Below are 23,045 nucleotides of genomic sequence, written 5' to 3' on the forward strand. Positions count from 1 at the left end.
TGGTTCTTCTCCTTTTGCTAATCTCATCCATTCCTATGACTTCAATTACCTATACAGCCAAATGAACTGGTGGAGTAAGACAATTCCAGCCAATACACCAGATATCACATGTCCTACTAGAAATCCCAATCCAAGAAATCTAAAACTGAACTCATTTGCTCACTTAAACCTGCCCCTTGCTCTCAAACATTTCTATAAACATACTACCATCCTTTGAAGTCATGTAGCCTCAAAACTTGAGTTTCCTTTAGATCTTCTTTCTCCCCATCTAGCAAATTGCTTAATCCCATTAATACTATATTCATAAATCTCTTCAATCTATCTCTTTCAATCTGAGGCCACTGCCTTGATTCAGACCTTATCTCCTATCCCTTGAATTCTTATGATCACATTATTTTTCCTAGATTTAGTCTAATTCATCCTTTACACACCTGCAAAATCCTAAAGCACAGGTCTGCTCTTATTCCTCTACCTAAAACACCTTTAGTGTCTCTAAACTGTCTACTATATGATAAAAAAAAAATACACTCCTCATCTGGCACCAACTTACCTTTCCAGTTAAACTGGATTACAAGATGTTTCTCAGTCTCTTCTTGCTTATTCCCGCCTCTATCATCCACCAACCATACCTAGAGGCTCCCGTTATTACAATACCTATTGAACTGCATCTCATCCTTCAAGGCCCAGCTTAGTAACCACCTCATTTGAAAAGTCTTCCCAGATTCTCCATCTGAAGATAGGGATAGTCAAATAAAGATTTTACCTGAGGCTCCAACCTCTTCCCCATAAACCCTCTCAATGTAGTGTTATCCACTTATTTCTAAGAGTTTTATCTCAACCTTTTTCTTTGCTTTCATTCCATACCTATCTCACACTTGCTTGTGTATATATAGACCCCTCCCTGAGCAAACATTGTCTTGTTTTACCACCTACCTACCACAGTGCCTTAGGCAAGCATTACATTTTGTTGAATCAAATATGTTGACCAGCTTCATAACTGGTGGACATGTAAAACTAGTATTGTTCGGGGGGGGGGGGGGGCTACATAATAAAAGTGATAAAAGACATATCCCCTGCTGTGCACAAGTTGTTCCATAGGAGGACAGGACCTAAAGAAATTCAAGACAGAAAATTGAAACATATTACATTAAGAATGACATTGGCAGCAAATTTATTTTGCAGCGCAATGAAGGAAGAGTTGTACCATCTTTAAATGCACAGTTTAATAAACTATATATTTTTATAACATTAGGAACATAAACCACAATATAATAAACAAGACATGTAACAAATCTGAGATGCCAAAACCTACATTTAATATAATGAAAAATATCTAAGTTCAGAGAAAAGTTCAGAAAAACATTTTGTACCATCCTAAAATAAATTTCAGAAATACCAAAGGGGCAATTAAAAGCAAACACAAATACTTTAGTCAAAGAAAACTACACTCATCAACCTCTCTTTTCAAGTTCACACTATGAAAATATGATCTATTGATTTCCAGGATATTTGTCAATCCTGCTCAATGCTATCAACAAATGGCTCAGTCTTCCTCTTCATCCTGTCCCTTTATCATCCTCATTGATTGCAGAATCCACATGATGGCCCTCTTAATACTCTGACCTCAAAGTTCCTGAATCTCTTCAACTCTTCAATTTATCTCCATTTCATTTCTATTACTGCCTAGCATCCTATTATTTCTTTGAAAAATTCCCATTTACAACTTCCTAACTTCTAACATTCCCATTTGCTGACTCTAAACCTGATTTTCACCTTCACTTTGACTTCTGGTCCATTCAACCTTCCCCAGTCACTTGCCTCCCAACCTGGCCTGGAGCCCATGGTCAGATACCATGATTTCAAAAATAGAACTTTAGAATTTCTTGTCCCCATTTGAGGGCAAGAGGCATATATTGCCAATCTTCAACTTTGAGTAGCACTCAAAAGCAGGACTAGTGGCCTTGCACATGGTATCTTACTAATAACTCCAAGTAGTATATGGGATATTTACTTAGAGGACTCAGCTAGCTTAGACTGCCTTGCTTAGGGAAAGGGGTATCTTTACAGAAAGGTTTATATATAATGGCAAATGCTGTCACAATACAGACACAAAATGACCAGCCATGGGTCACGGGTTTCTTCTCTGCTTAAGTAAGGTGAGAGGCTGGTCAAGCCCAGCTACATGAGTCTGGCCCTGTCTAGACACAACACTAAGCTAAGAGAAATGGGCCAATACAATGTAGGGAGAGAACTCTACCTAAGAGCATATTTGCCTTTCAACTTGGAGAAAATGGTTTACTATTCTCTGAAACCTGAACCTGAAGCAGGTTATTCTCATTCAGGTCTTTGAGACCCCTACTTGGTGAACTATCTTAACTTCTTATAATTCAGATCTTGGATACATAACTTGAAGAGACTTGAAGATCTAAAACAGTTTTATGACCTTACTGTGGGTACTAAACCCAGCAGTTAGCAGCCTCCTTCTATTGTAGGTCTTTGTAAGTTCATTTGACTTCTCTGAGGAAAAGCTACTTAGAAGTCCAATCCTGGGCTGTAGCCCAAAAGAAAAAATTAGAAAGTCTTACATCAGAGTTTCAACAGCACACCCAGAGAAGATCTATTCAAAAGATGACTGGATAGATACAGCTTGATGAAGAGTTTGTTCAGGGCTAAAAACCCAGATGACAAATTTAAGGTAGAGTCAAATTTTGAGAGATCAGTGATTCAACATTCGATCCTCGAGAACATGTGAGATGGATCCATGCGTCTCGGAGCTGTGATTTCAAGGTGGTGCATTGCCCAGACAGTAAAGTTGGTCCTGCAGAGGTGTTTTCCACTAACCAGCCTGCAGGATCCTTACACATGACTTTATAATACAGACAGGTACCTCCAGGCTCTTACAATTTATTTAGTCCCAGAAGTCAAAAATGAAAAAATTCAGAGATTGGGGATATATATATATATATATATACACACACACACACACACACAGATATACAGATCTATCTACCTATCTATATCCACATACAAATGTACATGTGGATATATATCTCTCAAATAGCTACTAACTCAATCTAGGGTTCTCAACCTAGGGTATGCCCCACCTTGACAGGGCACAGGGGTTCAGCCCTGATTGTCCTGAACTTCTAGCATTAAATACATCCACATTGTCATTCCATTGTCAGTAAACCTTCCAAATCCAAAACTCCCCTCCCTCCTTGATCTCTGCCCTCTGGTTTCTGATCATAAAGAAAATATCCCAAGAAAATAAAGTATCTTTTCTTGGGAAAAGGTGAGGGCTTAGTTCTACCTTAAGGAAGGTCAGCACAAACCTTTGCCAAAACACAAAACTGTGGTAACAGATATCTAAACAATCTTATAAAACTTGCCCATTTCCCAAACATCCCAGAAAGCACACATAGATAGGCACTACCCCAAACCCAGGACAGCAATAGCACAAAGTTGATAATCAAAGATACTCAATCAAAAGTTTTCCCAAACATCATGGCACCCTCCCCATCCTGTCAAGTAGTTGAGGCAAAATTCCTTGGCTTGAGCTAGGAGGAGCCTCTGTGGATGTGGGTGGAGCACAGAACCAAACCTGGTGTTTTTGTCGTCGTTGTTGTTGTTGTTGGGAAAAAGAGCAAAGCAGGTCAGACTAAAAAGAGAGGTGGTCAACAGGTAAAAGCTAAGCTGACGGGGGTATGACTTCTTCGAGAGGCTTGAAAGGGTTGTTTCATACGTTCGAGGTCATCAACTTGATAATATGCAGGGAAGGCAGCGTCTACAGGGCTCACTGTAGTAAGAGTGCTTAGGGAGAGCAGTTGCGTCAAGAAAGAAACTCGCAGGTTCTATTCTAGTCTTTTACCCTGGGAATGTCAGGGTCTTAAATATCAAAAGCTTTATAAAATCTAGGGCTAGTCTGGATACTTTGAATTGCAACAAATCGTAAGTCTCATTCCTATATTACTTTCATCAAAGGTTCAAATATCAGATTTGAATTTTTCTGATGCTGAATGAAGTCCAAGCTCTAGATGAGAACTTTAACACTGTTATGTACATTCATAGGGTTATTTTTCACTCAGACATTTAATAGCATCAAAGATCTACGTGAAGACTTTCCAACATTCTTTCCATTCATGGGATATTTCTCAAATATGATTTATCTTAAATGTAATAAAGATGTGCTCCATGAAGGCTTTCTCATATTTGTTACTAAGAAAGTCAATCTAGTGTGAATTTCCTGATCAAGGCATGCTGAACTCAGTTTGAAGAGCTTCCCACATTACTTACATTCACGGGGCTCCATTGCAAATTCTGATATCTAATGAGGTTTGAAATGATAGGAGGCTTTCCCATATCCATGATCTTCACAGAGTTCCTTTCCACTGCCAATTCTCTGGTATTCATTCAAAAACCTACTGTTAAAAGGCTTCTCCACACTCAAGTCTAGGATTTAATTTCAATGTAGATTCTCTGATGTTTAATGTCATCTGAGCTCCTGCTGGACTCTTCTATAGTCTTTATAGTCAAAAGGTAGTCTCTTTCTAGAATGAATTTTCTGGGGTTCAGATAACTGTTTGAGTCAATCCTGATGCCTTTCTCACATTCATAACACTCAAAAGGTTTCTCTGTACTATGCAATTCCTGATGATGAATAAGAAATTCTGATTTATCTTTGTAGAAGGTTGTTGGGGGGTTTTCTCCCCACATTCGTTTCACAAAGTTTCTTTCTGTCATCTTAAAAGTTCTGCATTCTACTTGAAGCTGGGGTCATATAAACCATTCCTGGGCTCTCCCTCCTATAGGCTCTCTCTTATGTAAATTGTCTCACATTCGATAACATACATAGCCTCTCTCCCCAGTGAGGACACTCTTGTGCTAAACGTTACATGACTGAAACCTTTTTCCTGAGAATGATCGCGAGAGACTGTTGCAGTGGCGTTTTAGGCTGTGTCTCTAACCTACAATCACTGCCAGAGGCTTGTCCACAGTTGGGACCCATGAGAATGTTCCTTGGGAATCCTGATGATAATATGCCCTGTGATTGGACTTCTTCAGAAATTTCCCACTTCGGAACAGACTCCATTCTCTCAGTCTCAGTCCTGTCATCTGAAATGATAAATAGAAAACACCAATGGGGCGCAGTAAGAGTACAAGGGAGCCAAGCTCCTCATGATTCCCCGGAAAAACTATCAATAGAAATGTCTCATAGAAACCATATCACTCAACATTCACACAAAATTTTAAAAAGACAATGAGTAAACCAAAGAGCTATAATATAATACAAAAATAAGGAAAGCAATGATAAACAGAGCAAGAAATGTACATCAAAAGGAGAAACAGCACAAGAAATCCTGAGAGATCTTCAAAATGGAGGCATTCAAAGAATTTAGGGAAGAATTGGCAGGAAAATAATTAAAAGATGTCAATGAAGCTAAAAATACCTAGAAAAACCCCTCAAATTCCACCCATAAAGACTGATTATAGTCTGAAAACACTGATGTTTAAAAGTAAAAGCAAAATGAATGCAACTGAAGATCAAAACATAGCGGTGAAAGCAGAAAAAACAAGCCTCAAAATAACCAAACTGGAAAGAGATTAGGAAACCATTTAGCTGGCAGCCATAGATCTGCAAGATAATTCAAGAGCACCCAACATCAGGGGCTCCAATAAAACATTAAAGAGTCTTACCCATAGGTAACTGTTCTGCTCAAGAAAAGCAATTGACACTGCAAATGGGAAGAATCTACATAATCAAAGGAAAGCAGAAAACTCAACTCTCCTAGGTAGCTGCCAGAAGGAAGATAGATGCTAGCTATCAAAACACATCAATTAAGCACAACTAGATCTTTCTAAGAGAACCAAGAAAGAACAGAAAAGTACACAACAGAATACAAATTTTAAAACCATGGGCTACAGCCCAGGTTAAATTTCCCAGAAATTCTAAATAAAAGATTTGAAAGGCAAGAGATGGACATTTAAGAAGGAATACAACTCTCAAGAATTTGGATATGTATGTATTTCAAATAGAGGCTTCAACACTTAAGTGGCAAGTAGTAAGATTAACTATTCCAAATCTGTCATAAAACTAGTATATTTGCTAAACACTACAAAAGGGAGCCCAATGGCTCAGATGGAAAAAGAGTTGGGAGGAGAAAGGGAGGGGCAAAGCACAGCAATACCCGGAACTGAAGCTACAATCTTTGAGAGAAAATAATAATGATAGCATAATAGAGAAATCTTCTTACGTGTTGTTTTGTTGTTTGATTTGATAATAGAACTTAATATTCCTTTCTGACAAAAAGTAATTTAACTATCAAAGGCCAGAAGTCAAATTTAACTGCAATATTTAATATAAACATACAGAGCACTGCTAACAAGAAAATGGGCCACAGAATGGATCAAAAAGAAGAAAATTCAACTACATCTGATCTATAAGAAGCACATTTAGTATAGGTTTATAAAACTTTAGAAGTTAAGTTTGCCACTTAAAATAAAGAAAAATAAGACTGGTGACTTCTGACAAAGGCGAATGCAAACCATAAAGCATTAAGAGAAATAAGGAAATTATATTGTCTAAATCGGAATACAAATTTTAAATATGTATGCAACAAATTTGACAGCCTTTTAGAAAGAAATGCCTGCATTCTTGCAACAAGTGGTAAGACATATATAGCATTAAGAGATTTCAATACCTTAGTATCGGAGTTTGATAAATCAAGCTAGAAGATTGATAAGAATTTTACAATGGATTAAATAGTTATACTAAGAAAATAATGGGAAAGGCTAAGAATTACTAGTCAGAGGAATCATAAAAGTGAATTCTAGAAGGCAAAAATTATACATATTAAATTTATGGACCATAATGCATTGAATTAAACTCTTTATTAAATATGTCTAGGCTGAAAGAGGAAGTGATAAAAGATTTCTCAAAGTTATGGACAGCATAAATCTATAGGATGTTGTTATGGTCATGTTCAGATGTAAATTTCTAACACAGAATATATATATCTTAAAAAAAGAGAATTAAAGAATTCAGAAAAGGATCAAAGCAACACCAAAGGAAAAAGCATAAAAACAAGAGCAGATGGAATGGAAAATAAGATCAAGTGAAATCATAAATAAAATGAAGTGCTGTTTTTCTTTTAAACAATCATTAAAACTAATAAGCAATTAGTAAAAAAAAAAAGGAAGACCCTCAAATGATATGGGAAAGGGAAGATCACAATAAATTCCAAAGAAATTAAGAAAATTATCAGAGACTACATGTATAGGATTATACTAATAAATCCTTTCATGAGCCATGAAGAAATGGATGAAAATCTATCAAAATACAAAATGTCCAAAAACTGGCAAAACAGGAAAAAAAATCTAAAATGAGAAATCAGGCAGACCATTTAAGAAGCTATACTTCCCCAATCCCCTCAAAGGATACCAATCCCAAACCAAGTCCAATAAATTCTCCCAAACCTTCAAAAACCAAACCATCCCCATATTACATAGACTACTTCTAATTAAAAATATTACATGCAACCTAGTTCTTTTTATGAGGTATATATGGTTTTGGTCCTCAAATCTGGCAAAGATAAAGCTGAAAAAGAAAATTAATGTCCAACATCATTAATGAATGATGCATAAATATTTAATTAAAATCCTAGCAAACAGAATCCATCAACATATTTTCCCCCCACCCAACCAAAATTATTTATCATGACAAAGTAGGATACCTGGTATAATCAATATAATATATCATATCAACCAAAAAAAAATCCCTATATATCAACAGATGCAGAAAGTCTTTGATAAAACATAGCAATGACTTGTTTTAAAAATGTAATATAGTCATCAAAGGGCCAAAATATGAAAAAGAAAAAGAGTAAAATATCTCAATTTGCCAGTGACATAACTATGTATCTAAAATATCTAAGAGACTAGACCAAAAAAAAAAATATTTGAGGTAATAACCATAGCAAGTTAGTAGGATATAGGATAAACCTATAAAAATGAGTTGCATCTTTGTCACCAACAAAATGGATAAAAAGTGACAAGAAAACAAATTATCACTAGCCAAGACACAAGAGACAAATTTGAAACAATCTTTAACTTAAATTAGATATCACCTCCAAAGGGTTAGAGGCAAATCTAACATAAGCATCACTACTTCCTAAACTAATGAATAGATTTAATTCAATACCAATCAAAATACTAATGAGCTACTTCATCAAATTAGATAAACCTATTAAAAATTCATTAATGTAAACTCAAGTAAGAATATCAAAAGAAAATATGGGAGGGAAAGGCTGTTGAAGAAATAGGACTCACTCCTATCATTTTTCAAATAACTAAAACTGTCATTTGATTAAAAAAAATATCAATAGGAAAAAACCCAGAAAATTCAAAAAGCTAGTATATATAAGTGCCAGATATAAAACCAAAAGGAAAAAAAAGATGCATTAAAAAAAATTTTTTTTTTCAGAAATCTGAATAGCAATACAGGAAAAATATTTTTTGAGGCATGTCACACCACATATTTACTAAAGTAAATTTCATCTGGAACAGTGATCTAATGATTTTTAAAAGTCATAATAAAATTCACCTCAATTGTGGAAAAAACAAAAACTTTTTGTCTACTATCAAATGGCCTAGAACTAGAAAGTAGAGAAAAATGACAAAAATAAAAAGAACTATTATTTCAATTGAGAAGTGGTTAAAGGAGATGAAATATAGTTCCCAAAAGGAAAAACAATGTCTTCGTCAATAACCACTTGAAAAGTGGTTCAAACTCTCTACAAGTCACAGAAATACCAAATGAAAACAACTTTTAGGATATTTCCTTATAATACCCAAATCAACTGGGAAAAAAAGGCCCCAAACCATCAAAATTCAAGTCAGTGGGAATGTGGGAGGAAAAAGGCATTTTATTTCATTGTTAGTGAAATTATAAACTTTTGAGGTGACTGATCTGGCAATACACAATAAGAATTAGAAAATCAGTCATATTCTTCAGTCAAGTGATCCATCCCACTGCTGGGAATATGTTGAAAAGATGCTATCCATTTAAAGGAAAAATGCACTACCCATACAAATATAGTCATAATTCTCATTTGTAATAATGAAAAACTGGAAACAACTTACATGTCCAACGACCAGGAAACAGATGAATAAATTGTAGTATAGCAATGTATGATGGACTATGGCTGCACTGTAAAAAATAACAGTTATGAAGAATACAAACAAATATAGACATACAATTGAATAAAAACCAAAGATAGTAGAATTAAGCTAACTGTGCACAATAACTATTACATAAAAAAGACAACAAAAATAATTATAGTCAGAAAATAAACTGAAAAATGATATAAAAAATAAATCACTATTAATTATTTTTCAATTAAAATGTAACTAGATCCTATTTTATGGATTTAATAATATGGATATAATTCCAAATTCTGTTTACCACTTAAGAATGCTAGTTTTGTTTTAAATTTGTTTTAAAACAAATTAACAAAAAGGAAAGCACCAATGCTAGCAGTCTCCCACAAAAGGAATCAATTCATCTGAAACTGGACAAAAATACCAAGGAACTAACAACAAGTTTTCAGACAGTTCAATAAATATTTACTAAACACTACCCAGGGAGAATGACAACAGAGCATGATTCATTCAACAAGCATTTGAGAGCCTACTAGGTATTCAACACTGGGCTAGCTGTTGGGGATACAAAGGCAAAAACAAAACTGTCCCTGTCCTCAAGAAGCTTATATTCCATTGGAGGAAAATGCACATAAATAGAAAATTATATACAAAGAAAGTAATTCTCTAGGTGAAGACACTAACAAATGGGGACTATTAGGGTAAGATTCCTATAGGAGTTGGCAAGTGAGCTCAGCTTTTAAGGAGGGATGAGGTAGACTGTCACATGCAAGGAAGGGAAAGCAGGTTAGCTTAGCTGGAGAATAGTTATAAATGAGAATAATGTGCAACAAGTCTAGAAAGGCAGGCTGGATCCAGATTATTGTGTGGTCATTCCTCACTACAAGATCACTTTGGCAGATGATTGGAGAGAGAAGAGACTTGAGGTAGGCAGACTTGCCAGTGTCTAGGGGCAGCTAGGTAGTGCTGCTTAAGTGAGGAAGACTCCTCCTCCTACATCCAAATCTGACCTCAGATTTATTAGCAGCATGACCCTAGGCAAGTCACTGAACTCAGTTTCCTCATCTGGAAAATGGCAAGCCATCCAGCATTTTTGCCAAGAAAACCCCAAATTGGGTCACAAAGAGTCTGACATGAATGAAAACAACTGAACAACAGAGGGATGATGTCCACACCAGGGTGGTGGCAGAAATAGTTAAGTATTAAAAATATAGTAAGTATGGTAGCAAAGTAAATTACTAAATTTAGTAAGGTCAGTGTTGTGTAAATTAGGATAATAACCCTATATGGGCAATTGGTGAGTGAGCTAAGATTTTTCTTAAGTGTGTTTTGGTTAAGGATTCCTCGTCCACCTAGAATAGCTGATAGGATGCTTAGGGATAGAAGTACTAGTATATTTCAAGATGGTAAATTTTGATGTAGAATTGAGATTGAGGTAATTTTTTGTCAGATGAGTAGTATCATACCTAATACTACTCAAACCTGTCTTGACATCTGGGTGTCATCTGGATGGGTGACATCTGGAATCAAAAGTGGAAAGGAGCAAATCCTAATTTTAATTTTATAGCTAGGAATGTTATTAGATGTGATGCTCATGGATGATTAGAGTTGGAATAGGGTTCATTGGTTGGTTATTGAGGCATGGTAAATAATAGAAAATATAATAATTATAGATGCTGTAGCTTGAGCTAAGAAGTATTAGATTGTGGATTCTATGTGTGTGGTGTGGGTAGGTTATTATTGGAATAATGGCTAATGTGTTCATTTCTAGACCTATTCAGGCAGGCAGTCAATGGTTACTAATTAGTGTAATTGATGTACCTATCAGTAGGCTAAGTGAGACGATTAATACATGAGAAGACATTAGGATGGGAAGGATGTAAACCAACATTTCAGGGTATGAGTCTGATAGCTTATTTAGCTGATCTTACTAGAATGTGGTGTAAAGGAAACAGAGAATTTTGAGTTCTTAGATGTAGGTTCAATTCCTATTGTTCTAGAAATAAGGGAATTTAAACTCCTATAATTTATCCTATCAAGATAATTCTTTTGTCAGACATATTTCTTATATTTGTGGGAGATGCTTAATAGTGCAATTGTATTAAAGATAAATCATAAGCAGAGTACTAGTGTAATCGGTAGGAAGTTTTTTCATAATGAGTATGTTAATTGGTCATATGATGCTTGAATTCATAAAAAGGCTACTGTTAGAAGTAGTTTTAATTATAAAGGTTGTTGTATTGAGTTAAGGGAAGTTGTAATCAATAGGTGATCCTAGAAAGAAGATAATTCTTATGACATTACAATATTAGCATTCTGCTATGGAAAATATGGCAAATGGTCCTATAGCGTGTTCTACATTAAAACCTGATACGAGTTCTGATTCTTCTTCTATCAGATCAAATGGAGCTCAGTTTGTTTTGGCTAGTGTGAAAGTATGCCATATTACAGCTAAGGGCCATGTTGAGGTGATTAGTCATGTTTTCTTGGGTAATTTTTAGTTTTTTTAAGGGAGAAAGAGACATTTTCAGAGATGTTACATTTGAGAGAGGTTACAAAGGTAGAATCCACAGGACTTGGGAACTAATTGGATACAGGAGTCAGATTGAGGATAATACTCAGTGTGAGCCTGAGAGGAAAGTGGTGCCCTCAACAACAATAGGTAAGTTAAATGGGAAGGTTGGAGGAAAAGATGAGTTGAATTTTTCACATGTCATCCAGACTGAGATGTTCAAAAGGCTGTTAGAGATGCAAGTCTGGAGGTAAGGAGAGAAGGTGAGGCCAGATAAATAGATAGGATATTTGCATAAAGGTGAAAGGTGAATCCACAGGAGTTGGATCACAAAGCAAAAATAGTTTAGAAGAAGACAAAGTCTAGAGGGAACATTGGATCCAGCAAGGACTAAGGAGACTCATAGAGGTAAGAAGAGGACAAGATGAAAACAATGAACCCAGAAAGAAGAATTATGGCAGATAATAAAATCTGTAAGTTTCAAGGATAAGGACCTTAGAAGAGGATATTAGATTAGGCAATTAAAAAATAACTGGAGGGGAAAAAAAAGAAAATTGCTAACTGTGAAGAGAGCAATATCAATTGATGAGGTCAGAAGCCAGACTGTATAAAGTTAAGAGAAGGAAGGAGGTACTATTAGTAGAGGGCTTTCAAGAAGGTTAGCCACATAAAAGATAGGACAGTAGCTAGCAGAAACAGTGATCAAATGAGAATTTAAGAATGCAGGTAACATGGGTTTGTTTGTAGGCAGCAGGGAAGCAGCCAGTAAATAAGGAGATGTGAGAGTGAGGATAAATGAGGCAGGAATTTGCTGCAAAAGATAGGATTGGATGGGATCAAAGGTACATGTAAAGAGTCTACCTTGACAAGAAGGTCTGTCTCTTCATGTGAGATAAGGTAAAGATAGCAGAAGAAGGTATCTGAATGATGGAAGACTGGAGAAGGGGGAAAGATGCTCACTGAAAGGTCTTGTTTTTTTTCAAAGAAACATGAGGCAAGACTTGTAGCTGAAAGGGTTAAAGGAGAGCAAAGAAATGACTGAGGGAGAAAAACAGTTTGGAAAAGTCACGGTGATGAGTGGTCTTTTAGAGAAGTGTCACAGTGAGGGCTCAAGTTGAAACTATGTAATATAAATCTGGAGTGGATCCAGGCACAGCACAGGTGTGATTTTTTTTTTCCTAGCTGCTTTCAGTAACACATAAACAGGATCAAAGGCAATAGATGATGGGAGTAATCTGAGATTGAAGACTGGCAGGGCAAGATTGGCAATAAGATAAAAGAAGAGAGGACTAAAAATATCAAAGTGTAGAGCTGAACAAGTCCAAGCACAGAAGGTAGAAAAGCATAACCAAAGAAGGAATGATGACCTAGGAAAAAAGTGAGGCTAGAGAGATTAGAGGTCACAGTGGACTAACATGTAAGTAGAACATTTATGGGCAATAGAAAGAATAAGGGTATGACCATTTCGATGTGGACCAGAAGTAGGGTAATGGAGTAGGTCAAAAGAAATTAGTAAATTGAGAAACTGTGAAGTTATGGTGTTTGAGGGCATATCAATATCATTAAAGACCTCAATTATGAAAACAGGAGAAGGGGAGGAGAGAAAAACTGAATCAGGCACTGAATCAAGAATGTAAGTTAACCTGGAAATTGGAAAAGCTAAGTCCCCCCCCCTCAAAAAAAAAATGTTGGCCCAAAGCAGAGACAAAATTTAATTCAAGACTCCAAGCATAACAAACCAAAAAACTCGCCTTGCCCTCCCAAATCCATTTCTAGAAATAGATGTATTTCATAAAGATATTTGACATGAGAAACATGATTCCCAGAGGCAGAGAATTTGAGATATTAGGGTAAATTGCATGATGGAGAATCCCAATTTAAACCCCATTTAAGCCTATAATGCAGCATACCAAATGAATCTTTGATGACAACATCCTTCAAGTTCACAAGATAGTAATTTCCTTGTTAAAACAGAGCTTCCTCCCCCACTTAAAAATAAGAAAAATCCTGCATTTTGATTCACTTTCTATTGGAAAAATAAGTAGATACAAACATTCTCAATTACCTAAAAGCTCTTTCGATAAATGCTGGTCCTTTTTATCTTTAGCACAGTTCCTTTCACATAGTAGGAGCTTCCTAAGTGTTTTGATAAACTGAATAAACTAGTAATTCCAGTCTGAAGGCTCTTTCAGTTACAATATCAAAATAAAAATTGTAAAAAGCTTTCAAAATTATTTCAGTTTTTTAAACTGATCTTGCTTCCAAACTGCCTTTCAACGCCCAAGAATGAAGGATGAGGTGAAAGGGGGGGAAACATCTTATTTTGAGACTATTAAAACTAAGTAAACTCCTTGAAGGTAGGGCCCAACTGACTTCATTTCTATCCCCAGCACTTATGTGTGGCACATGGCAGTCTTCATAAATGTTGACTAACAGATACTTTAGGACCACAAAATTTACTCTTTATAAGGGCCCCCTAAACTCTCAGAAATGGCTTACTATTCAAATCACACTCAAGTCAGTTTTTTAGAGGGCAGCAAACTCACTATGTACAAGGAAATCACGTAATTACTGATGCCAGCTTTGACCAATATAAAGAATTGTTTTATTTAAGGATTCCTCTGGCCTAGGTACTTGGTCTTTTGCAAACCAACTAACTGGTAAAGGGTAAACTATCTTAAAGGGGCTTTGCAGCAATTATCCAATTACTGGGTCTTACAATATGGGGACAAAGGCTAATCTTAACAGAAAGAACCAGTTAAGGCAAATACCTTTTTAAATCCATTGCCTCCATGAAAATACCTAGTAACTCAATTTTGTTTAGAGGTACCTCCTCCCCAGGTATAGGAAATATTTGCCATGTGATCTCAGACAAAACTAATCTCTCTGAATCTGTTTTTTTTTAATTGATAAAAACAAAGAATTTGGTCAAGATGAACTTTGGGCTCCCTTCCAGCTCTAAAGTTGTCTGAATATCCGATCTGGAGAAATGGAATGCTATTGTCCCAACCTAGATCGTAAATCTCGGCCAATAGCTCCTCCTCCTTTTGTAGCCCCATATGGTACCTAGTAAAACTGTATTTGTTTAGAATTTTCTAAATCACATTCATAGAACACTATTTATAAAGACGTTCTAGAATCCAAACTTACCAAAAAGATCTATTGGACGAGTCTTTGCCGTACAAAAGACTGGACCCCAAGTTCCCCTAAATAGTGAAAATACAAAGGCTGAAGTTTATCACTCAAAAATTACAGTTCTGAGCAAGAAGAAAGGGAGACTTTGGGTGAGGCGCATTATGGCTTAGGCCATAGGCCTCCAGGGGAGTACGATGAGGTGCATTTAACAATAATCCTAGCTCATAGCAATAAAGCCCTCTAAAGGTTAAAATCGATTATTTCACAACGTTGCAAAATATTTTATTCTCCACTTTAGAGGGAAAATAAGGCTAAAAGATATTAAGTGACTTACCCGAAAGCACGCATCGGGATTGCGTAGGATAGATAAACTCTAAACTCCTTAGTCGGATCAATTCCGGCCTTCCCCAGGTCGGGCCTCGATATATTTTTCCAGCCTTACCTCCACGCCAGGAAGCCCTGCTCCCGCCAAACTGGGGCCCTCATGGCAATAAGGGCGGGGTCTCGATTTGTAACTCGGGAGGAAGGCAGGGGAAGCCACGGGGCAGGGCGAAAAGGACGAGATCGGCCTGCGCAAGGGGGGGGGGGGGGGAGGCCGCATGGCGTGGGCTGGGGGCGGCCGTAGGACGGGGGGAGGGGAGGAGGGGAAGAGAAGGACAGCACCGGGAGCCAAGGGAAGAGACCAAGTGTCCCCGTCGGCTCCGGGAGCGAGGGCCAAGCCCGGGAAGAAAGTTAGAGAAGCAGCTTTGGCACCAGCAAACCCACTCACCTGAGGCGCGAAAGGACAATGGCACCTGGGTTCCGACTGGGCGAGGCGCGGACTATAGAGTCTTCCGACGCGCCTCCCTCTCTCTCTCTCTCTCTCTCTCCCTTCGAGGGCACTTCCGGCTCCGCTCTAGGACGCTCTGGAGGACTCCCTTTCTCATTGGTCCAGCCCACCAACTGCAGCGAGGAGGAGGGGCCCTGAAAGAGAAAGGACCTAGTTGGGAGGGGGGGGAGGAGGACTGCGCCCCCAAAATGAAGGGGGAGGCGAAATGGTGCGAGGAGGAAAAGGGAAGAGCGGACAGAGTTGCTGCCTAAGAGGGAAGATCGATTGGGGACTCGTTGAGTCAAAGATCCTAGTTCTGGATGGGCCCCCAAAGATTATCTAGTCCAAACCCCTTGCTTTACAGATGGGGGGTGGGGTGGGGGAGGGGTTACTGTCTTGCCTTGGGTCATCCTTTTTTGGAAGTATTGAAGTCGTTATTCAAACCCAAGTTCTTGGATTCCAGATACAAGGCCCTTCCCACTGTACCACGGTATGGTTCCAAATCTCTCCATCTCCAGTTTCCAAGGAACGGTAACCAAGGATACCAAATTGGAATGACTATTTTGAGGGCTCACAAGATCATAGAATCATAGATTTCGAGCTGTTAGAGATCTCAGAAAATCATATGCCAATCCTCTTGTTTGATGGAGAAGGAAACAGGCCAAAGGAGGGGAGGGACTCACTATAAGGTCACATAGATAAGTTTATAGTGGATTCCCTCCACCTACTCTGAAAAACTAGGCATCTCTCCTTGAAAAATTATGTCTTTGGATGCCTTTATATGTCTGATTTATTGGGGGCTCACCCTGAGAGGTGTCTCTCTTCACTGCCCTAACACCTTTCCTAATAAAATATGAAATCTTTGGAAGATCGGTGAATCAACCCATTCTGGCACCAATCCTCAAAACTTCAAAGAAAAGGAGTTGTGTCACAGAATCCTAGAGTCTTAAAGTAATAAGCAAGATATTAGAGATCTAGTCCCACTCTCCTTCTAAGTGAAAGAATCCCAATTGTAGCATTCCTGACAGCCCAACTCCTCCAAATCCCACCATAGCTCTCAAGGAACAATTCCCCTGGTCTAGTGGTACTGGGGCCAGAAATGGCTTTGCCAAGGCTAAATTTCAAATAAGGGCCCATTCCTCATCCTAAGAGCCCATACCTCATCACCTGCCAACAAGTGCTTTAAGCTCTCTTCCAATGATGCTAGAACAGAGAAATTAAATTTGGGTGGGTGGGGAAAAGCAGTTGCACTAATATGGACAAAAATCCATTTATTAAACTAGCTGTGGGGACAGGATTGTTGTTGAGGCTCCTCTGAAGCTGCTAAAATTCTTATAACTCAGAGAGCCAAGAATCCAAGAGTCTCAAATAGTACACTTTAGTGTAAAACAAAACAAACAACAACAAAAAAAACCTCCCAGATGCCTGAAATTTCTGTAATTACACAAAGCTATTAATTCCCCAGAGAGAGATAAGGGATAAAGGGACTATCTCTCACTCACAAGTTACTGTGAATTCCTCCAGTGAGATTATACCATTATTATACACCACAATGAGAGGGAATGGGTATTTCCAAAGGGGAAGAATAGTAGAGAGAGGTATTTTGGAGTCTGGAGAAAACTTTGAGGTGGGGGATTTGGCAGCCTGAGTGGTGGCTTCTGGACACTAGGCATTTGGCAAGAAGGAAAAAGGAGACACCCCAAAGCTGAAAGAAGAGCAAAAAGGGAAGTGATATGATGCTAATATTTATAAGCACCAGTCCTTGCATCTTCTTGAGACTGGTCAGTCACCTAATTTTTATTGAATGCCTACAATGCACCAGGCACTGTACTAAATTCTGTGGATACAAAGTGTGTCAATGAAGCTCATCCCCTCCCCTTCCAAAAGAGAGGCAAAAGATATTCCCTGTTCTCAAGAGGTTCATGGTCTACTTGGGGAGACAATTTGCAAACAACTGTGTACTAACAAGATAAGAAACAAGATAAATTGTGGGGTAATCTCAGAGGGAAGGCACTAAGATTAAGGACTAGGAAATGTTTCTTGCAGAAGTTGGACCTTTGGCTAAGGCTGGAGAGAAGCCAGAAGGCAGAGGTGAAGAGAAAGAGAATTCTTAATGTGGGGGACAGCCAGTGAAAATGTTTAGTCAGGAGAGAAAGTGTTCACTGAGAGAAACAACTTCTGTCCCTGAGGGAAAAGGATTAAAAAAGAAGGAAGGAGGCAGCTAAGTAGATCAGTGAATTGAGAACCAGGCCTGCCTAGAGATGAGAGGTCCTGGGTTCTAATCTGACCTCAGACACTCTCTAGCTATGTGACCCTGGGCAAGTCACTTGACCCCCATTGCTTAGCCCTTACCACTCTTCTGCCTTAGAACCAATACACAGTATTAAATAAGATTCTAAGACAAGATGGAAAATAAGGGTTAAAAAAAAAAAGTTGAAAGTCCCCTGGCCTTTTGTTCCCATTAGGTAAGGTTATCTAATCCCAGTGTAGTTGTAAGGATTGGATGAGGTAACTTTGCAAATCTTCAAGGGTTATCTCCATGCTACCTGTTCTTATTTCTTAGTTTCATATGGAATTTGATCTTCCTCTAACAATTCTGTGATATATGGTCAGATGGATGAAAATGACTCCCACATTGGTAACCAGTCATTTCCTATTAAAATAGAATCATTTACATTTTGACTTGATTTGGGGTTTAATATATGCAGTCCCTCTTGCCTCCCTCAAAGAAAGGATTCACAATTTATAGGCACATCAATATCTCTTCTGCCTATTTTTGCATTGAAATCACCAACTATTCAAGAATACATCGACTTAAATTGGAGAGCCTGATATTCTTCTATGATTTCTCTACCCCCTCATCCTCTGCAAAAGATGCTGGTATATAAACTGCAGTTATCACCATCAGAATCTTGTCAAAGTTTTGCTAGAGCACTGTAATGTGAGATGATGAAAGAGCTCATGAAATCATGTCTCTTGTGCTTGTGGCATGGGACCTTATACCCCCAAATTATAGGAGTGTTTCAGGTCAAACTGTAAGCAAGAAAATTCCTTTGCTTCCTTGAATTCTTGTGACTGCTAACCCTAAAACATTAAAGAACTCTTGATAAGGCCCCAGACATCCAAGGGAAAGTCCCTTGAGACAATTATCCTCCTTGGATTGTCCCCTAGGTTTCTAGATGGACGCAGATACACCTCCAGGCTATGCTTTAATACCATTGAGTTGTATCTAAGACATTTATTTGTCTCCTAAATTATGAGGGTCACCCCCTATGTTTTCAGGACACAAGACGCCACTTGGAATGTCAACAGACTATAAGTTGTTCCTGGGCATCCTCTGCCCACTTTTCTGTCACTCTCACTGCAGAATCAGAAGAGGGCTGTAAAGGAGTAAGAGTCTTTTTGTATCTTCCTTTGGTTTGTGACCTGGATACTGAAAAGTGGGGGGATGCAAGAGGGTTACTACTAACCAATCTGGGTTCTTGAGGTAGCTGTAACAATTCAACTAAGAATAAGGCTAGACATCTCAGTGTATTGAGAGTCAGACCTGGAGACAGGAGGCCCTGGGTTCAAATCTGCCTTTAGATACTTCCTAGCTGAGTGACTCTGGGCAAATCACTTGATGCCCACTGCCTAGCCTTTACTATTCTTCTGCCTTAGAACCAATACAAAGTATTGATTCTGAGACGGAAGGTAAGAGTTGTTTGTTGGTTTATTTTTTTTAAAGAGTGAAGCAATAAGTCTTCTATTTCTAGCCAGGGTACATACTAAGGTGGCAGAAATCTACAAGGAACCTGATGTGAGAGGTTCCTTAAGTACAAAATTTTAAGGCAACAAATAAACTAAACAGTATTCAATGCATCACTGCCTAAAACAAAGAAAAGAGGGCTATCATTGAAACACAGGTGATTAGACCAAAAAAGGATAGTATACGTATTGAAAAATGCAGATTATTAGTTGTGGGATCTGTTTAAAGGCGTCATGGGCTTTCCCAAAATCAAAGAAAACTACCTGATAAAAGGAGACACTGAAACTCACTTGACTGCTATGGTTGGGTTTGTAGTTCGCTAGAGGTGTGTTACAGCAAATTCAGTGATAAAGAACAAGATGCAGTCAGCATGCCCTCAGGCAGGGCTACTTCTAAGAAGGGGACCATCTATGTATCACAAATATGTCAGAGGAGTTTGTAATACAATAAGGAGGGTTGGTAGAGGGGTTTTGAAAGACAGATTAAGGCAGGGGTGGTGAGGAGGCTCATTAGAAGCTGTCAATCTCGGGAAAACTGCTTTAGTCAGTCTCTGGGGGCCATCTGGGAAGAGTAAATTCGGTCCACTTCTCTCACAGCTGCCATGACCAAAGAGCCTCTCCATGTTTGGCTAGGCTGGTCCTCAAGAAGCAGATATAGTCTAATGCTAGGATCAAACTCTCCTATTGTCTATTATTATTAATAAACTAATATAATAAGGTAGTTTTGAGGAAATACATATGCTATATCACTTGAGAGGCTAAGAATTTGCTGAAAAAGTCACCATTTCTCAAAGTAGAAGATAAAAACTGGTAAGAAATAGATAAATTAGAGACCTTAAAACTACTGAATGGAGTTATGGTCCTGGAGAAGTCTCCCAAGTCCCAGTTTCAAGTTTTGCTTCTGATGCACACAGGTTGTGTGACCTCCTGAGCAAGTCACTTAAACCCTCACTGTTCCAGGCAATTCTCTTAAGACTAAGTTGTTAGTCAGATGAATCTCTGCATTGGTAAAGGAGTTTTTCTTCCTGGGAGCTGTCTAGGCCAATGAAGTCACAGTTTTGATCAGAACAAACCAACAAAAAAAACCCTCTCTTCTATCAGAATGAAAACTCAAATAGACAAAAAAGAAAATAAACCGGGAATTGGAAGAGAAATAAATAAGGCAGAGTCCATTCAATTCCATTTAAAACTATTTATTGAATACTTTCTAGACACAAGGCACTGTGCTAGACTGGAGGGGGGGGGGTTACAATGATCAATAGGAGACCTAATCCTGGCCCTCCAGGAACTGACAACTGTAAGGGAGAATGACACAGATCAACCAATTAAGAGTTCAAGGCAAACTATGCCAGAAAAGTGGGACCAACAAATCAAATGTTATTTCACAGATTCTTTGCTTGGGACTAAGGGAAAGTCTCATCAAGGAAGGTGCATTTGATCTATGTTTTGAAGAATGGGAAGAATGGGAGAGGCATCAGCAGAGGCACTGGAAACTGGTCTGGGTTTGGTGTCTGAACACTGGGGAGGAATTACACTTGGAATACTGATTTTCTATGTGACCCGGAGCAAGTCATAAACTGAAATGCCACCTACCAAATGTCTTCTTTCTCTCTCTTTCTCATTACACCTATTTCACATGAAGAGTTGGCCCACCTCAAGGCAAAGCATTCTAAGTGTATAAGCAGTCCTGTTCTTTCCTGTCTTGTCTGGCAGGTTACCCCCTCTAACATTCCTATTCTCCCACTTACCTTCCATCGCTCCCCAGCCATTGGGGCTTCACTAGTGCCTAAGAACATATCTCCCCCATCCTCAAAAAAGCCCTCACTTCATTTGACAGTTCCTACCAGCTATCATCCCAGTGACTTCTTCCTTTTGTGGTTAGATTCCTTGAGGCCAACTATAACTGATACTTTCACCTCCTTTCCTCTCACTCTTATTAACTCTATACTGTGGCTGCCACCCCCATTATTCAACCAAAAACGTTCGCTCTAAAGTTATCAATAATCTCTTGATGGCCTTTTTTCAGTTTCTATCTGATTATTACATCCTGCATCCTATCATTGTCGAGGGCACCACTATCACCCAAGCCCACAAATTCTCATTCTCACCTCACCGTATCTCATCTCTTTCTAAGGCCTGTGCATTCCATGTTTGGGACATCCCTTGTATACACCACACCACCTTCTCTTCTCTTGACACTGCCTCCACCCTGCTACAGGCCTTCATCACTCATACCTGGACTACTGCATTAGCCTGCTAGTGGGTCTGCCTGCCACAAATCTCTCCCAAGTCAGGTCCATCCTCCTATACTCAGCTGTCAAACTAATCTTCCTAAAGCACAGATCTGAACAAATTCTCCACTCCGTTGGCTCCCTATCACCTTCAGAATTAAATATAAATCCTGTTTGACATTCAAAGTCCTTCACAATCCAGCCTCTTCCTGCCTTTCCAATCTTCTTACATTTTACACACCTTTCTCACCCATGCCATTGCCCCTCATCCCACACACACTTCCCCTATACTGGAAAATCCAGTGACAATGGCCTTCTTGCTGTTCCTTGAACAAGACTCTGGGTGTTTCCATTGGCTGCTCCCCACCCCAGAACACTCTTCCTCCTCATCCCTAGTTCCTTCAAGCCCTAATTAAAATCCCACCTGCTATACAGTCTTTCCTGATCTGCCTCCCCAACTAATTCTAGTGCCTTTCCTTTGTTATTTCCCATTTATCCAAAGAATACATAGCTTGTTTGGACCTATTTGCTTGCTACTTGTCTCAATTAGATTATAAGCTTCTTGAGGGTAGGAGCTATCTTTTTCCTCTTTTCATGATGTTAGAGTGGGTACAGTGCCTAACACATAGTAGGTGCTTAATAAATCTTATTGACTTACTGACTTTAGAGGTCCCTTTATGGATTACCAACTGAAGCCAAGAGAAGTTAAGTGGATTGCCCGGTTCATATGAGTAAAAAGCACAAGACAGAATTTAAACCCGAGTCATATCCTTCAACAATAGACCCAACTCTCTACTTATTGCCTTGCCAACCAATTTCTGCCATCCTAGTCACCTCTCAGAAGTCTGAATTTTCTTGTCTGTAAAATGAGGAAAGTAAGATTTGTCCAGTTTGGCTCAAAATGCTCTTCTCAGGAAAAATGAGGTGTTTCAAAAGGCTTAGTGCAACAGTAAGACTTTTGGGACAACTTGTATACTTGTGAATCATTATTATTATCATTCCAAAAAATCCTAATGGAATAAGCCAAAGCATATTAGAGAAGGAGTGAGGAAGGGAAATATGGCTGGGGAGTAGCATATACAGAAGAAAGTAGTAGAAGAAAAATCTGGAAAAATAATATATTTAAGAGTTGGAAGGGACATTCATAATTCACAGAGGAGACTGACCTTAGAAGTCATCTGGTCTGACTTGTTCATTTCACAGATGAAGAAACTAAGGCCCAAGGAGGAGAAATGACTTGTCTAAGGTCACACAGAGTCAGGCTTTGGACCTAGATCCTCAGCCTCAAAATAAAGTACTCTTCCCTCCAGATTATGCTACCTCCCAAAGTGCCCTCACACAGTTCCAACTCTTTGTTTTTCTTCTGAAGAAACTAAGACTCAGAGTGACTTGTCAAAAGTCACATTCTTAACAAGTACTTGGGCTAGAATTTGAATCCAGGTTCCTTGTTTACAAA

The 23,045-nt window shown here is 38.5% G+C and overlaps 1 protein-coding gene across 5 annotated transcripts in view; it reads right to left on the reverse strand.

Moving 5' to 3' along the window:
• Positions 1-1,203: 1,203 nt before the first annotated feature.
• The window catches only part of ZNF275 (zinc finger protein 275), a 90,651-nt gene continuing 68,809 nt past the window's right edge, over positions 1,204-23,045 (reverse strand). For 2 of the 5 annotated variants that reach the window (XR_001625484.2, XR_001625485.2), the window contains exons 2-5: positions 15,573-15,766; positions 14,819-14,874; positions 9,139-9,205; positions 1,204-5,112 (exon numbers count right to left, since the gene is read on the reverse strand). The gene's annotated coding sequence lies outside the window, so the exon portion shown is untranslated. Of the gene's footprint in view, positions 5,113-9,138; positions 9,206-14,818; positions 14,875-15,137; positions 15,767-23,045 lie in introns of those variants that run through there. The other 3 variants (XR_474698.2, XR_008914396.1, XR_008914397.1) reach the window with 3 other exon arrangements.

This window comes from Monodelphis domestica, chromosome X (genome assembly GCF_027887165.1).
Source record: "Monodelphis domestica isolate mMonDom1 chromosome X, mMonDom1.pri, whole genome shotgun sequence".
Lineage (NCBI taxonomy): Eukaryota > Metazoa > Chordata > Mammalia > Didelphimorphia > Didelphidae > Monodelphis > Monodelphis domestica.